We start from the raw sequence: 16,080 nt of genomic DNA, 5'->3' as shown, positions 1-16,080 counted from the left end.
CCAAGAAGACTTCTTGTTTCCTTGCTCTCAGCAGAAACGATTGATAGTCAAACAAAAACTGCTGCACCGAATTCCAGATGCATTCAAGATGTTCTCCTTCAGCACAGGGCTATTCACAAGCCTCAATGGATTTGAAAGAACAGGTGAAATTAATTTAATGTAAGAAAGCCACATTTTCTTCTAGGCAGTGGCCCATCAGACAATGTACAAAATGTACAATGCAGAAGCACAGCTATCTTGAACCAAAGCAGTCTGTATTCTCTTAAGTGACTCTTAACTGGCCTTTCAAATGCACAAAGCCAAATCTATCTGTTCAGGAGGCCCCTGCGCTTTATTTGAGAGTCAGATCAGCTACGACATGGTGTGAAGCAGGTCAGAATTGTTCCCCCCCTGCGCTGGAGGGGACAGTCAGTATCTGCTGGATCTCTACCATAAGCTTGTGTATAAAGAAGGTCTCTAGAAAGGCTCCAGAAGACACCCTTGCACCCAGAAGGCATGTCCACAGAGGGAGGACCACCAAGAAAGAGCGGGATGTGTGTGGGAGGGAGGGGGACCACTCCGGGCTGCAAAAGGGCTAAAATAATTCCCATTGCAGCCTCATCTTTCGACCTATTGAAGCCATGAGCGCTGAGGGACCGGGACCTCTGGCTTTGCGCGTGCAGCACCTGCCACCGCAGTGTCCCAGCCCTCAGGGCTACCGCTGCATCCCGCCTCCATCAAAACGGGGTTAAATCCAGCCACTTCTCACGGAAGCAGAACGCGTGGGAGGAGCGGCGCCGGTGGCCGGCGTGCTCATTGCCATTCTGCCCGCGTCCCCACCTGGTCCCCCTCGGCTCGCGGGGTCAGCCGCGGGCTGCGCTGCCTCGCTAATGGACGGGCCGCGCTGGCCCGCTTCTCCCACCGCACTTAGTCCCCGCACACCAAGGCGCGCGCGGGCTCTCGCTCTCCCGCCCTCCCTTCTCGCTCTGCCTTGCAAATGACTCGGAGGAGCAGGGGCTGGTGGACGGTTTAGAGCGGAGGGGGGAGGAATGGGGTGGCAGTGGTGGTGGGGAAGAAAAGCACTCCGTTTTTATTTTTTGTTATTTTATTTTATTTTATTTTGTTTTATTTTTTTGAACTGGGCTCCCAGAGAGCACTCAGGGCTGCCACGCAGTGCACGACGCCTACCTGCTCAACTGCAGGGAAACAAGCTTCTGAAGGCTTTAATGGGATTTTGCCCGAGGCTGTTTTATTAAGATGTCGGCTTTTTCTGCTGCCTCTGCAGCTGACACCATTCGCTGTCAGCTGCCCCCCTTCCCCCGGCCCCCTCCTCCCGGCCCCCCCAACAATGCGCCAAATTACTCGCTTCATTTAGTGCTCATGGCTCGGCACCGGCAAATAAGAGGAAAGAGTCCGACTTGACCAGATGAGTCTCAGCGAGGGGAGGTGAAAAGACACTGCTGGTTAACTGGGGTGGGGGGCGGCTTGAAGCAGAAAAGGGAAAAGATCAGTACCGCTGGGGCTTGCTCCCACTCTGTTAGAAAGAATCATATTTCATATTAACATAGCCAATTTAGAAGCCACATTTACATTCCTAATTTGCATCCCGGCTTTAAAAGCTCATTTGTAATGCATTGTATAATTATTGATGCCTTATACGTGTATATACAGCGCAGTGACAGGTTGGGAAGGGGAAGAAATGCCGTCTGGATTCAATAAACAAACTAGTTACAAGTTTTAATGAACGTTAGTCAGTAATAAATGTCTTTTTTTTCCTCCATCTTGGGGGGAAAAGCCAAAAAAAAAAAAAAAAAGCAGAGCTGGACAAGCTAATTAGAGGTTGTGTATTTCAGTGGCAAGAGTAAATGAGATAGGGCACAGCACTGGAAAGAGTGCTGTGCAATGCCCCTTTCTCCCGTGTTGTGCGTGAGTGGTAGTGGCAGATCGAAGGATGGTTTCAGAGAACACGGAAATCCTGTCTGGAAGATGAGGCATGCTTTGCAAATGTCGGAAAGCATTACCTCTGATAGTTATTATTAAGCTCTCCAGGTTTCCATGTAAGCTTAAGGTGAGCCTAAAGAAAGAGAGGAGTGGACAAAAAAGTAAAAGTAAATGAGGGGTGAGTCTCAGTATACTCTTGCTCACTTATCTCTCAGCAGATTATTTTTTTGTTGAAGTAGGTTTAAACCATCTAGTGAAACCAACTAGTGTGGGCTAAAGTTATCACAGCTGCGTAAGGAAAACAGAAATTTTTAGTGACCTAAGGCTGAGGACAAAGTAAGTCATCTAGACTGAGGACTGAGGAGCTGGGCTTGCTGCTCCAGCTAGGACAGGGATGGGGATGGGAGGAAAAGAAAGAATGACGTGACAGGATTGAAGCCCTTTGACTTTCAAATGATGGATAAGAGCAATAATGACTATAGGACATAGTAACCCACCGGCTAACTTTGTGTTTAACCTTCTGATGAGGGAGCCACACATCCAAGGATTTGCTTTAGTCTCATGTCTTGGCAGCATGTTAATAAATTGTCTTGATGAGTTTCCTTGACTTTCACAAGAACTTCATCCATGTAAACGAAAGCAAACTTCTCACCAGAATGTGTTGAATGAGACTTCACAGAACTCTGATGACAAGATTTGAAATGTCCTGGTTTACAATCCAAGGTTTCTGGAAGTAACTGAATTGGGGATCAGGAGCAGAATGATGGTGCTTTATCCCACCTGCAAATCTGACCTCAGTGTTTTAGGGCTTGGGTATTTTGTAAAAGGCACCAACTTTTTACTTCCCCACTTTTTTGGTGTGTCAGAAAAAATGGTTCCAGGTTCTGCTTGGGCTTTTCCTTCTGTCATCATTCGTGGTCATCCTTTCTGCAAAGTATTTTGATGATTAGCTTAGGACTTCAGTGATAGTTACACAGCAACAATTATTGAATATTGTGTGTGTAGACAGAGTTTGAAATGCACCCCGTTCATAAGGCACGTAAAGGATCAGTTTATCACTCAAGCAGTACAAGTGGAAAATTAAATAAAGGCAGGTAAATATCAAAATTAGGCAATATTAAAATATCTTTTTAGAAGAGTAGTAGAGACTAGATGTCTGATTTCTAGGTGACCATCTTTCCAGAACACCTCAGCCGTGCCATTGTTTTTCCTCAGATTGAACAATTCAGTCTCCACAAGCCTTTCGCCTGAAAATGAAATTTATTTTCATCATGAGCTGAGTTTCACTTTGCAATTAAAGGAACTTCAGCAGCTGCCCAAGTTCACTCTTGTGCTATCTGTACAGATTCAGCTGCCATTTGCGCAGTGTCCACAAACAGCAGCGCAAGCTCATTCTGATAAAAATTCGTGCTACACCAAGAAATAATATACTCCTGGGGAATGAATATATGCATATCCTCTCTATCTAAATATATAGACAGTAGTACATGAATATATATGCATGAACATGCACACAAATACGTATATTTTCCACATATATATGTATTGTTGTCTTGTATCTTTTACAGTTAGAAAAAAACAGGTTTGCCTTCAGGTATTTCAATTTAATAATATGAAACACCTTAGCTACGCTATAACTGTTAAGCTGAATTTTGTTTTGCATTTTGATTATAAATTAGAGGAATGGTACATTAACTTTGTTTGGAAAAGAAGATTAAAAAAGGCCCTGTTTATTAAGTTGTTACTGTGGTGATATTTGCAGCATACCTTACATTTATAATTGACTTATTAAAACTTACACACTGCAAATTATAGTGATGGTACCCACAGGCTAAAAAATCATCAAAATATATAATGGCAGTTTAGGAAGGTTTGTATCCACAAATGGGAATTTTTTATCTGGTTTTCTCTTGTTCTAATATTTTACTCTCAGCTTTTGCAATATTCTAATACACAGTTGAACTACTACAAAGAGATATTGAAAGGGGTTCTGGGAGGAAACGGGGCAGAAAGAGACTCAGAAGAACTAATTAGATAACACACAAAAAGAGCCAAAGTGCAGCAACATAAGCCAATTTTTCAGGTAGTCTTTACTTCAGATTTAAAGAAAAGGTAAGGAGTCAGCTGAGTAGTCTTTTACTCTAGGCTACGGATGATATAGGCTAATCCCCTCACACCTTGTCGTCATAGCGGTGTTTCACTGTCTTGTAACCTACCTTAGGAGAACTGTGGACATCAATACACTGAAGATTGCAAAGAATTCAGGAATAAAGTACCTAAAAATAGTTGATGTCCTAATGAGGTCTAATGAGCTCATAATGACTGCCATAAAAATAATTCACCTCCAAATGTGTAAGCTTGCATAGCAGAGCAAGTAAGGACCATGGTGTAAAGCTTTGATTTGTCCAACCTTCAACCTGGGTTTCTTTGGACATGTCTAAGGGCAACACAATGACATGGTCTTTTTCCTGCTCTGTGACACTGCATGAAGGTGGCTGGTAGATTAGAGATGGGACTGAGCAGCTATTCGGCAAACAGAGAGAAAAAATACACCAAGCAAAGCTGTGAATGACAGCCTCCAAGCTGGGTATCGTATAACTCAGGTGGGGACTCCAGCCACTGTGTCGTTCGTGATTCTTCAGTGGCTGCCTTTCTCAAGCTTGTCCCCTGGAGCTTGTTCACATCAGTAAACAGCTAAATATTTGTTGATCTGGAGATACAGGCTCTTTTCTTCTGGTGATCGGTGCAGGGACTCTAAATGTAGATCTTGTTTGTGGAAGTTGTAGGTGGAGATGAAAAATGAAAAACAAGACTAATATTGAGGTTGATATTGAATAACTGTAGGAACAGGATTCATTTTCCTTGTAAAAGGAATCTAATGCCCTAACACCCACACACAGTTGGCAGAAATGATACAAGGATCTAAGTGAGACCCATGTTCTTTTGGAGAGGTAGCTGAAGACAAGATGGGAGAACGTAACCTGCTGGCCTTTGGTGCCAACATTTGGGCAAATAAATCCTCTCCATTGACTGTACTGATCAGTTCTCCAGTAGGAGATAGTGGGAGCTTGGACACCTTGTTCAAATGTGGACACCCTCGTTACTACACTATAGATACATAAATTTAGGTGTCTGAATCTGGAGCTGGATCCCACTTTCTCAGGTTGAAAAATTAATTCTTAGATGGTGAAAGCAGAATGAAATGAATTGCATGCTACATAGCATGTCTAGAATCACACAGAAAATTCAGAACTGAATCAGGAACTGAACTAAGATTTCTGCTTCTTTGACACTGCCACAAATCTACTCACCTATCTCGTAACAGTTCAAGCACTGAGATTTAAAAAACATAGTGCCTTCCTTTTTTCAGGTACAAATGCATCTGACACAGGTACAATTAGACTGGGGCTTCCAAAGCCAGCTAAAACAGCTCTTCATGAAATTGCATAGTCTGGGATCTTACTTCCCTTCTACATTTTGAAAACTTCAACCACACTTCTCTTTTCTTCCTCCCCAGATCAGAAAATGATCAGAAAGAAATAGCAAAAAAGTTTTGCCAGGTTTCTTCCACAGTAGGATTTTGTGCAAGGCCTATTGCAAAAATGTAACATGCTCTGAAATTTGACAAAGATATGACAAGGCTTAGGTATTCTGGGCATCTCCAAGCCAAGAACATATTCTGAAATTATGTGACGTGCACTTCACTGCGATGTTTACTGAATGTCAAAAAATGTGGCAAATCAACTAACAAAATGCTGAGATAGATATGGATCAAATATACAAATAAATACATTTTAGTTCTGTTGAATGATGGTTAACATTTCACTCCATATCTCACTTCTGAGTGAAAGCAAAAGAACAAAAAAAAAAACAGCAAAAACCTCAGCCATAAGAAAAATCAATAAAATAAAGTGGAATAAACATATCAAATATATACATAAGTAAATAAATAAAACTGGCCAAAGCCAGCTCTAGGTTAAAACATAGGACTCTTGAGTCAGTTACCCATGAATAGCAGGTGGCTCTAGTGAGGGACCGGGGCAGTCTCAGTGTACTTTATCCTCATCGAAGTCTCACTGAGCAGGACGCGCTGCCCCAGCAGCTGCTCTCTGCTTTCTGCCCGCATGGTGAATACGGATGTCTGGCTGCTGATGCTGCTGGGCCTTGCAGAGTGGTAGAAACATGCAGAGCGGCTATTTCTGTAGACCAGCGAGTGCAACCCCATCCAGCAGTCGCTGCTGCGGTCCTTACTTCCATTATACTAAAGCAGCCACAGACCCAGCGACATCCTGAAGACGATCTAATGTAGAAAACCCATACAAGAGGGAATGTAGCCAAAAAGCACAAGTAAAATACTGGCTACATTGATGCCAACACAAAACCCTGGCTGACTTCACCTATGTCAAAGTTTTTGAGTGTGTGGGTAATGCGCTTACACCAGGGACAGGAGACTGGTTGGGACCAGGTTCTGTGTTACAGAGATGGGACCACTGTAGGGCTGCATTAGGAAGAGCATTGCCGGCAGATCGAGGGAGGTGATCCTTCCCCTCTACTCAGCCCTGGTGAGACCCATCTGGAGTATTGGGTCCAGCTCTGGGCTCCCCAAGACAAGAGAGACATGGATCTGCTGGATCAAGTCCAGTGAAGGGCTACTAAGATGATGAAGGAACTGGAGCATCTGTCATATGAAGAAAAGCTCTGTTTCCTTTAGAGAAGAGGAGGCTGAGCAGGAATCTTATCAATGTGTATAAATATCTAAAGAGAGGGTGTAAAGAAGATGGAGGCAGACTCTTCTCAGTGGCGCCCAGTGACAGGACAAGAGGCAACGGGCACAAGCTGAAACACAGGAAGTTCCACCTGAACATAAGAAAAAACTTCTTCACTGGACCACCTCTATAGCAGTAACTTTGGCATTTCTTACTTTAGCAGCCAGATATTCAGTATTCAGATTAGTGCTATCTGAGGGATCCGAAAATCCTTTTTAGACCCATCTAGCTGAACAGCAGAGTTAATTGACAGCTGTGGTGTTTTTAGCTATGCAGCCTTAACATGTAATTCTACACCTAAAGGTTACTGCATAATGTTGTGACTCCACAGACGTTTTCTCTCAACACGAGATTCATCTTATTAAATGCAATACAGATGTCTCCATGTGAGCTGTTCTCCCTTTACAGTCAGCATAGAGAAACATGCCTTCAGTGCGATTTATTGGTCCCTAAAGTGATGCCTAGATCTCAAAGAATCACAAGCCAAAAGTGCCTTTTCCTTCCCATTATGAAACAAAATCACTAAGTCTAGCCTACCGAAGAGCTCTAATATGAAAGATCACCTCTTCCACTTTATGCACATGAAGTTTACTATTAGTGTAGATGCCTCAAATAGGTTTGGAACCAACCAGCACTTTGATGACCTATTGATGTATGGATGTACGGTGTTTTTTTAGCTTTTTTTTTTTTTTAAACAACACAGAAGGTCATTACCACTTCCTCTGTGATGGTGTCAAGAACGAGCAACTGAGGCACCACACCAGCGTCCTAGAGAAACTCTGAAAACAACCTGGTTTTCTGATGCTACATCAGTGCTTCTGGCCAGCCACGTCTCTTGTTCCAGCTTCCTCCATTCTGTGGTTATATTTCATACTTAAGTCCTTGGTTTAATAGAAGAAAAATAGGTGAGACAAGATTCTTGCTGACAATATGGGAATGCCAATTAACTTTTTCTGCTCTCAGACAGACACAAAACTATTTTTATGTTCAGTATATTGGTCAGCTTCGCATAATAAATTTCTTACAATAAAGCATAAATTCAGAACTGGTATATGCACATAATTTAAATGATATTCATGGGGGAAACTCATCAGCATACGGTAATAACATTGTTGGCACTATATCTGTTTTGACAGTGAGTCCTTTGGGTTAGAGAAACAGAACCATTTCTTACGAAGGATCTTCTTACAGATCCTTCTCTTATCCTTTATTTTATGATCATTGAAAGAAAACAGACACTTTTTTCAAACTCTATTCTGCAATGCTTTGATGAAAACATACCCCTTTAATTCTGAGACTCTCAACTTTTTACATGACTCCAAGAGATCGACTTTTGGAAAATATTAACAGGTGTGGTGGGACTTGAGCCCTTCTGATTACCAGCTCGCTGCGCTTCAGGACTTGCCTGCTACCAGGTGCTTTGTCACACTGAGGAAAGAAGCAGTCACAAAGAACAAAAAAAATATTGATACAGATGATTCTGGTACAGAGGCATGCAGTTCGCATGTAGCCCCATTCTGAGAGATCGGTGCAAACCAAGAGTTTGTACAGATAATAGGGATGTTTCCCTTAAAGCTCACAAAGATACTTCTGCTTTTCATAGATTGTACTTTCCTCTATAAAGGTAGTGTGATCTGAGTCAGACATGCTGTCATAACCAGGGCTTTGGAAACAATTAGGGAATGAAATGGTGATACGGTAAAAGATGATGCACTTTCTTCTGAGAGTGAAGATCATGAAATTATGATGAGACTCTCTTCCTATGAATTCTGTTCTGCCTGTGTTTTCATACTGTGTGCAGTGTAGTAGGATCTGAGTTCGTGAAGGGACATATGTATATTATATGCATTTCTTTCTTTTGCTGATTTCTTTAAAAGGGGAATTAATTGCCCTGTGGGCTAATTTGTGTGGATAGATTTGGTCCTTTCGAGACATTCAGTTGTCCATGTTTACACTGAGGAGAGCGAGCTTACCAAACTGGAATCACTTGGAGGAAGATGTGGCATATCTCTTATTGAGGAAATAAGTTAGGAGTCCCAGTTTGGATACTTTACCCTACACAAATGAGCACTATCTCCATAATAAATTCTGTTCTTCCAGATGATCAGAGCAGCTGCCTGTAGTCATCATTCCCAAGGATTAAGTGGTCTTTGAGCAATGCTGGAACACCCATTGCATGGAGGGGAGGGCTGAGACCTTCAGCACGACTCATTATTCTGTGGAGAACTAGTTAGAAAGGCAGAACACAGGTTTGATTAATCACTGCAGTGGTCTGAAGAGTCATCCTGCAGCTTTTGTCACAGACCAGGGTTTCCTAGTAGCTGGTAGATTCATGCCCCTGTGTATTACATTTTTATATTCCAAGTGGTAAAGATCTGTAAACTGGAAGTCTAATCCATCTCCTCCAAGAATACAAGTAGATACAATATTAAGTGTTGCTGGGAATCACTATATTTGAAGGTTTAATATCAGTGAAGAATCTCCTGCACTGCAGACTTTGGTTGTATTTTTCACCTGCAGGAGACTTCATGGTTCATTCTTGTGTCCACCGAGGCAGTAGGGGGAAGCCTTCCTCCCATCACACCCTCCCTTTGCCTTGCTCAGGTTGAACATCAACAAGTTAGTCTTTTTTTTCACAGACTACTCCCACCTAAGTGGCAGGATATCTTGTTGGTAGTAGTATGATCATATCTGGTGAAGGAGAAGTAGAGTTGTGTGTCATTTGCCTGTTAACAGCACTGAAGTCTGTGCTGTTTGGCTGAACCAGTGCCGTTCACAGACAGTCAATTTGGCCCATCAGATGGTAGGTGTCTAAGGTAAATCGTGAACCTTTTGAAACTGTGAATCAACCTCCACTGGCAGCAAAGGAAGTCTGTACAACTCAGGCACTAATTTTTAGATGGTTATACCTTGGTGAGATGAAATCACTCCAAGTACCTTTGTGGTGAACGCATAATAAATAGACAAAGAAACTTAAAGGGGTTTTTTGCATTGTTTTATTTTGTTTTGTAAGATACCTGTTGCAGGCAACTGGAAGCAGCCATGAATAATGAAGCTGCAACTTCAAAGGAATGAAAAATGAAGTAGTAATTGAAGAGTAACTTTCAGCCTCAATTCTTCAGTGAACTGAAACAACCTTCCTGGGCAAAAAGCTGGCTTCCTAAATCCAAATTCACTTATGTGAAAATTATATGATCAGACCTGACCTCCGTGAATTACACCATCCAAAAATCTCCGCTCAAGGGCTTTTTGTTTTTGTTAGGCCCTCGCTTCAGATTGGAAAATATCTGCCCTGGAGTGAAGAACCAGTAAACTGAGTTCATGAAGTTACTTACACTAAGGCAATGAACACCCTGAGATTTCCTATTTCCAGCATAATGGATTGTTCAAAGACTCTCCATTTACTTCTTGATTACCTGCAGGGCCCGTTCTTTGACTCCTGGCAGACTGAGAGGTGGAGGCCTCTGACACGGAGTCTTGTCCTGGTGTAAATGCTTATAAGCCCACAGGCAGACTGTATTAGCAGACGCTGTACTCTGAGATTTGTAAGAAAAGTGTTGATCCCATGTCAGCTTTGACTAACCACCATAGTAATCTCAAGTAAAATTCCACTATTCACTTTGTAATGTGGTTACATGCAAAATTAGTTACATTCCTACATCCTCCACTGACATTTATATTTATTACCTAACAAAAAATTCATGTGGACCAGGATTTACTTAACTTCAAATGGCAACTCCCTTGCCACTGAATTTTTATTAGACCACATTAATGCATAGGTGTTAATCATAACTAATTTGGTTATCATAATTTTGGAGGGAAGAGGGAGGAAAGGCATGAAAATGATGTGAGTAACTTTCATGATTTCAAAAGCTGTCGGATTTCTGTCTTCTCTGTTGCCATTTATATCTGAGATAAACTATTCAATGCATGTAAAATGTTAAACTTGACTAATCTAAGTGGTTGGCTGTGGAAGATTTTTTTTCCTGATTTGCTTATTAAAAAATAATGTCACAGAGAAAAATGCACTTAAAAAGAGCCCACAGAAAAGGAAAACATGAAAATATTTGCAATTTCATTAGTTCCTGGTGGGATCTTTGTTATGGACAGGTCTGGGCAGGGTTAGCAAGAAGAAAAAAAAAAAAAATAGAAGTCCAAAAGGCATCAAATGTTTTTTAATTGAGATTGGAAGCAATCCAAGTTTGACTTTCAAAAAAGGCTTTCATTTACAGTAGTTCATGTTGGGCTCATGTTGTGCCTGCCAAAAATCCAGACTAGATCAGAGCTTTTTTTGAAATAAACACAAGCCTAATCTGAGGTAGGTATTTCAAAACTCCCACTGATTTAGTTGTAACATCATCTGTTACTGAATGATTTATAAATCATCCCTCCACAGGCAAGTTTCTACAAGGCTGAGGGTGATATATTTTAACTTTGGGACATAAGGACATGTTTAAACTCCATATAACAATTAATGGAGACCCTTCACTGTTTTTAAAACTCTTTGTGAAATGGATTATCCCTGTTTTCCTACGTATCAGAAAAAAACAGTACCTGGTGTACAACAGTACAATGGAGTGTTATGTCTTCGGTTTTCCATTGACTAGAAGACATAAAAAACTTGAATAACAATTTATTTTGCGTGTTTTTAAACTTCTCATGACATCAGTTCTTTTTAAAATGAAGACCCCCTCCCTCCTTTTCCTCTGTCTTTTTGAAAAAAAAAATCATATCCAGGATTTTTTAATAACAAAAGTGTTTACAAGGAGGGATACTTTAATGTCAGTGAAGTAGGATTTGTCTCTGCTCATTTCAGGTATCTAAAAGCAACAGGCTTATTCTAGTGTCAGTCCTAAGAGATGGTCCATCTTGCAGTTCAGCCCATCCTGACACTGGCGAGAGTACTTACCCTCAGCAGATACCTATCCCTCTGCCCTGGTTATAAACAAACCCCGGATGACAAGAAGCAAAGGTCTTGCTGAGGCAATTTATTTGAGAAAGCGGGAAGCCAACTCCTGTTGGCTGTACATGAAACAAATTTTGCTTTTTCACCCCAAAGGGAAATGCTCAGAGTTTAGGTCGTAAGTCTGAGCCAGGGCCAAACCGGGGGATACCCCTGAAATAGTGCCAAGGACAACCATGCTGCCATGTCCGGCAGACACGGTCTGGGACCAAGGGCACCAGCAGAGACTGAGCTGCTTGGGACCTGAGGGTTACAGACAGCTGGGCTGAGCAAGGGGCTGCAAAGATAGAGCTGAAGTGTAACAGGCATTAGTTCTTCTTCCCCCCCCCCCCCACTATCTTACTTTCAACTGCAAAAATTAACTCCTTTGATTCCCAAATTTCAACATCAATATCCTAATTCCTAGCTTCAGCATGACAGGAATACAGGGTTAGTCCAGGGAAAGGATCCCTGGGCAAAATGTTATGGCATAAAAATTTTGGCGAAAGGAAAAAGATGGAGTGACAATGGAACACTTTACAAGCTGACAAAAAAGAACCCACCTCATCCTCAAAGTTATCATTTTGAGATTACAGCAAAAGCAAAGTAGAAAAGCCAAGGCTAATAAATTCTAAATGTTTCACATCAACTTTTTAAAATGATTTCAGACAAAGTGCTTCAGCTTTTACAATCTGTAACTTCCTGTCCTTAAGCATACTTGCATTCTGTTTTCAAAGGAAAACTCTCTTAATTCACATGCAACATTTCATACTAGCTTGAAATCAGGTCATTTATATGGTCAACAAGATTTTTTTATTTAAGTTGCCAGATCAGGAAAACCAATCAATCAGTTGCACTATGGTGAAGACATCTTATGTAATTTTCCAAAAGTATTACATAAATCAAATTTATATAGTAGCACAAGACTCTTCTCCAATATGTGATTGGCTCCAGGGAATCACAATGATGAAACTGGGCTTTTGCTATGGAGATCCGGAAAGACGGCTTAATCTGACCCCATGGGATGACGTGGTTGAAATTTAGCAATAGGAAAATGGAGGAAGATTTCTTATAGAGCCTCTAAATAGCATAAAAGAAAGATAAAAAGCTATATCCTTAAAATAAGAATGTCAGTTCACACTTTAGCATTTCGCTGCTTTATGTTTATTTTCTTTCTTTGTCTCTATTTGCAATAAAATGTTTCTATTACCAAACATGTGCCAGGCAGTCAGACAGACCGAGTTATCAGGTATTTCGTATTGGAAAGAGTTAATCATCCATCCCCTGACAGGAAGATAAACCCAATAATCAAATACTGAACTCCCTGGTATCAGTTTGGGTCAAGTGGCAGGGTTACTGGGGTTTATTTTAATATGTTCATCTAAGGAAATGATGCAGTTTATTTTATGTCTTCTGGGAGAGGGACCGGTATTATTTCAACTTTAGATGCATCCTCTCTTGCTTGTACAGATCAGTCTTCCACTGTATCGGGGTGATGTTCCTGGATGTGGCAATTTATAATTGGAAATGGCAGCCTGGAGATTTTTTAAAAGCTTTGGCTTTTTTCTGAATACTGTGGAATTTCATTAATTATTATTAATATGTCTGTGAAAAGAGGAATTGCCCAAGGGCAGTTTTGAGGCTCCTTAAAGATGATTTTCCTCCTCCAAAGGTTGCCAAGATTTCAAATTTCTCTGTCAAGAGACTCGAGCTGTTTGGTGGGAGGTGGCTGGAGCGAGTATGAACATTCACAGCCTTGGGAAGCAGACCTCGAACATTGCTAATTCTCTTTGAGGCCGTTTTTGTCTCCCTGGAGTGGAGGGCAGCTGTCACAAATTGTAGCCCACCAAATATCCCTCAGTGCTGCTGCTGCTGCGTTTGCCTTTTTACAGCACAGGGAGGGAGCTGGCAGCACAGTCTTCTAAGTAAGGACTATTTAGCTCGCAACATGATGAGTCTCATTTCTAACCCAGAGTACATCTTTCCTTCTCCAGAAAGCCCTATCTGCCGTGCTTCTGCAAGGAAGCCCAAGAGATAGGCTGAAAAGGGGAAATTTCATATGAATGTGGCAACAAATCAAGCTGGGGATGAAGACTGCCTTATAAATATGGATAAACTTTATAACTAAGGAAGGTAGAGGAGGACGGATCTATTTTTCCTAGGTTGACTTGGGAGGTGGGAGGGAGAGAGGGTGCAGACTATTTGACTAGAAGGATATCATGAGCAAGTTTTCATGTCCAGGGGAAAAAAAAAAAAACAGATAAAAAGGAAGACTTTTTAGAAACATATAAAGTTTGCTGCACCAACTTGTGCGATACAGTCCCCATCCATGATGACCCTGCGCTTGGTACTGGTTTCTTCTATTCTAGTTCCTTAATGCTGCAGAGTAGAGCTACAGGGTTTCCCGAGTTACGGGATGCTGAACCTGGATATGGTTTTGGTTCCTTTCCTGAAGGCTTCTCAGAGAATTATGTTGCTCTCCCAGAATTCGCCTTAGCTCTTCCCAGTGCAGGGATGCTCATCTCAGGAGAAGGGTCTGAGAGCCAGAGTGGAGGTGCCCAGGGTGCTCATGAGGAGCAAAGATAAGTAAGAGCGACTTGGATGCAAGGTTCAACACACATTAACGTATGTGCTCTGATAATGCAAACCAGCCAGACTGGGGCTAGAGAGGAAGATGGCTCAGATAACTATCTCCTTCAGAAAGACCCCACTGCCTAACTGGGTTGAGTGTCTAACTGAGGTAGTTTTTCTCAGTTCCTGCGTATATTTGCTCTGCCTATGGAGACTAGTGCCTTTTAGCATTCAGATGGAGGGAAAGTTTCCTAAAACTATTTTTTATTATCAGTCTACAACCTCCTTTGATATTTCTCTATGGAAGCAAAAAAAAAAGGGAAAAAAATCCATTCAGATTTCCCTTCCTTCAAGAAAAATCCATTGTTTTCAAAATGTTTCCTTTTTAGTTCAATCAGTCCACTTTCTTTTTTTTTTTTTTACCCCACCTTTGTACTTGTCCAGCAGAAAAAAAAGAAAAGGAAAATATTAGGGTTTTTTTAGAGCTGTGAACTTGAAATACAATTAATGTTCTTAAGAGCTGTGAACTGTAAATAATTATTGTTTTTAAGACAACCTGCCAAACAAGAAAAGGGTTGAGCTATGAGACCCCTGCCAAACACAGTAAAAGGCTCCATGTCTCTGTTTTGTCTGTTTTCCCCTACTGTCTGTATTTTCCATTTGCAGCCTCCTCCATAGCTGTGGGGTAAATACCACCATTTTCTTCTGCATCTGTTCAACATGCTCCCAATGGTGCCCTGAGTACAACACCACGGACAATACAGCTAACAGGAAGATGATTACTGCCAGAGTTAAGTAACATTTTCATTGCTAAAATCAATGTTTTCTCTCTCTTCCTGCCTATCGTTTAAAATGAGAGAAAACAGGAAAGTAGAACTCATGAATGTTTTCAGCACTGAAACATAAATAAAAAGAAGAAAAGTTATGGAGGAAAATGTATGAAGAAAGAGCAAGTATAACCTTTTGCAATGAGAGGAAACCAAATGAGAAACTGCATGGCGATAGTTTATCAAAAGATGAAAATTACCGTGAGCTTTTTAAAAGATAGATGAAATTTTCCTCTCCCCAGTTTGTTTTCCCCACCAAAGAGATTCTTACAGAGTAACTCTCTTCTTTCATCCTCTTCCCACTGCACACGCATAGAGAAACCCGGGCTGTGGCCCTCCTACACTGTAAGCCCTTCAAAAGATTCCTGGTTGATGAGCACAACAGAATAAAGTTTGGATCAGGGCTGGGAGTGACTCATCGGTCTACAGCAGTCCTTGGGATGAGTCACTTTCATTTGATGCAAGTTTTGGAGTAATTAAATCTGAAGCCTCCAGGCGTAAGGCTGGGGGTATGGCATAGTATCCTGCCATTATGGAAAGTTTTCACCTTCACATCAGCATCTGCTGGAGGTGAATCGTCCAGGCACACCGTTCCAGAGCGGTGCTGCGTATCCCGCCGTAGCCAATACTCCATGCTGAACGTGGAGTGAACCACACCATGCGAATCAAATGAGACGCATATTCCATTGCAGCTTCTTTACACTGCAATAAGAGGTTGATAGGGACAGAAATGTCTCCAAGAGGGTTATGAGGGGAAAAGACTGAAAAACAGAGATTACAAAAATAATCCAGAATGACTTGTTTGAACTTGTTTTAAGATTGCCTGATTATCTGTTCTTCCTAGCTCACCTTCTGTTTGGTTTTAAAGCTTTGTGAGAAAATTGCCTTTTCTTGTTTTTCAGGGAATAAGGGAAGGAAGCAGGGAGGTGAAACCCAAGGAAAATATACAAAGTTTCCTATGATAGACAAGAGGAAGATCAGAAGAGGCCTCTCTTAAAGGTTTTCAAATGCATTCAGCTCTGCAAGCCAGCATCCCTGCTCAGCCAGGATCTGC

Source organism: Apteryx mantelli, chromosome 3, assembly GCF_036417845.1.
Source record: "Apteryx mantelli isolate bAptMan1 chromosome 3, bAptMan1.hap1, whole genome shotgun sequence".
Taxonomy (NCBI): domain Eukaryota; kingdom Metazoa; phylum Chordata; class Aves; order Apterygiformes; family Apterygidae; genus Apteryx; species Apteryx mantelli.
The sequence above is the reverse complement of the archived record's forward strand: the minus strand, read 5'-3'. Positions refer to the sequence as shown.